Below are 2,160 nucleotides of genomic sequence, written 5' to 3'. Positions count from 1 at the left end.
TAATTTACATATAAATTTTCAAATGTAATTAGAAACCACCACATAAAATGGAGATAAAAAGATAAAAAGTTAGATACAGTGATATTTTCTTTACAAAAGCCAACTTTTTCCTATGCCTGCCTACCCTTAGTAGAACTTAAGGTCTTTATATCTTTTTTTTCCTTTCCTTTTTTTTTTTTTTTGAGACAGGTCCTCGCTCTGTTGTTCAGGCTGGAGTGCAGTGACATGATCATAGCTCACTCCAGCCTCAAACAATTCTCCCGTCTCTGCCTCCCAAAGTTCTAGGAATAGAGGCAAGAGCCAAGCACCCATTCGGTCTCTCCCCGTCTTTAAAAACTTCTATGAAAACTCCAATTCCCGATTTTCAATAGCCTGAAGGATTTTTTTTTTACTGAAATCTTCTATGATCACTTCAAACTCGGTATCTGAAATTAAATCACACTACAAAATGAAAAAGAAGATTCCAAACTTTGTGAGAATAGGATGTGTGTGTGCTAACGCACACAGAAAATTCTGGAAGGGTATATAGGCAACAGTTAACAGTGAAAAGGCGTGGAAGCTGCAGTAGAGGAGAACGGTGTGGTGGAAACAGGAGACTTCTAACTTCAAACACTTCTGCGTTCTTTGAATTGTCTACAAGTATGTGTTACTTCTTTGATACGTAAAAAAGAAAAAACAAATAAAACTAATATTCATTCTTCCTCTTACTGAACACAGACATGCATTTCAACTCTACTATTCCTATTAAAACCATTATGACTCTCCCGGTCTAAAATACATAATCATCTTAGCTGGGCACAGTGGCGTGCACCTGTAGTCCCAGCTACTCAGGAGGCTGAGGTAGCAGGATCTCTTGACCCCAGCAGTTTGAGGCTGCAGTGTGCTAGGATCGTGCACACCTGTGAATAGTCACTGCACTCTGGCCCTGGCAACACAACGAGGCTCCATCTCTAAAGAAGATAAATAAAAAATAAAAAATGCAATCATCTTAAGTTCCTTCATACGCTTTGCAAACTCAACCCAAGACCTTCTGGTACTTTTTCTCCCCCGCTTTTTTTTGGCTATGGTTTCAGATTTTTTTCTTTCTTTCTATTCCTACTATCACTATCTCAGTATAGTTGCAAGTTCTGCCCACTTGAATCTCCCTTGCACTTCACTGTCAGTACAATTTTCTTAAAATGCCACTTTAATCCTACTATTCCCCTACTTAGGAGTATGCAATGTTTCCTACCATGTTTCAATTCTTCTGTCTTGCTTTTAAGTCCCTGCATAAGCTGACTGCACTCTGTTGAACATTTTCCTCGAACATCTTTCAAATGAACTAGCTACATATGATCATCTTTCTGCGACTTTTGTCATGCTTAATCTCACTTGGACATCTTAGTTTATGCTATTCTCTAACCTGGAATATTGTATACCTTTATACAGCCACTCTTCATAGCTCAACTCAAATCTTATCTTTTCTGCAAAGTAATCCTACCCAGGAATCCACAGTCTACAACCATCTCTCCTTTCTCTTGCTCCTTTTGCATTTACTGCCTGGACCATGCAATAAATAAGTTAGAGTACTAGTCTCGAAGCATCATTCTGAAAGGTTTTACATCTGCTTTCACTGCATACACACATATTTCATACATAATGCAACGCATAAGAAACATGTCTTAATATAACAATAATATCTGAATTAACAGTAACTTCTAATACTTGCTTTAACTTGAGAAAAAATTTTTTAAAGAAACCAATACCATCAGTTTGCTTCTGTTGACACTCTAACACCCTTGAACATATTCTATGGGCAGGGATTGCATCTTAGTAATTTTACATCTCCAACATCTCACACAAGGCTTAGTTCATAAGTGGTGCTCAATAAATGTTTGTCAAAAAGACAGAAAGGGGCCAGACACGGTGGCTCACACCTATAATCCTAGCACTTTGAGAGGCTGAGGTGGGGGGAGCGCTTGAGGCCAGGAGTTCAAGACCAGCCTGAACATGAGCAAGATCCTCATCTCTACAAAATATAGAAAAGTTAGCCAGGCATGGTCCCAGCTACATGGGAGGCTGAGGCAGGAGGATTGCTTAAGCCCAGGAGTTTGAGGTTGCAGTGAGCTATGATGATGCCACTGCACTCTAGCCTGGGAGACAAAAAAAGACCCTGTCTCA

At 39.4% G+C, this 2,160-nt stretch overlaps 1 protein-coding gene across 1 annotated transcript in view; it reads right to left on the bottom strand.

Annotated features, from left to right (window-relative positions):
• The window catches only part of TAF3 (TAF3 RNA polymerase II, TATA box binding protein (TBP)-associated factor, 140kDa), a 179,118-nt gene that overhangs the window by 170,320 nt on the left and 6,638 nt on the right, over positions 1-2,160 (bottom strand). The window lies entirely within an intron of this gene.

The sequence above is a fragment of the Propithecus coquereli genome, unplaced genomic scaffold (assembly GCF_000956105.1).
Source record: "Propithecus coquereli isolate 6110/MARCELLA unplaced genomic scaffold, Pcoq_1.0 Scaffold177, whole genome shotgun sequence".
Lineage (NCBI taxonomy): Eukaryota > Metazoa > Chordata > Mammalia > Primates > Indriidae > Propithecus > Propithecus coquereli.
This window is presented reverse-complemented; position numbering and strand designations above follow the sequence as displayed.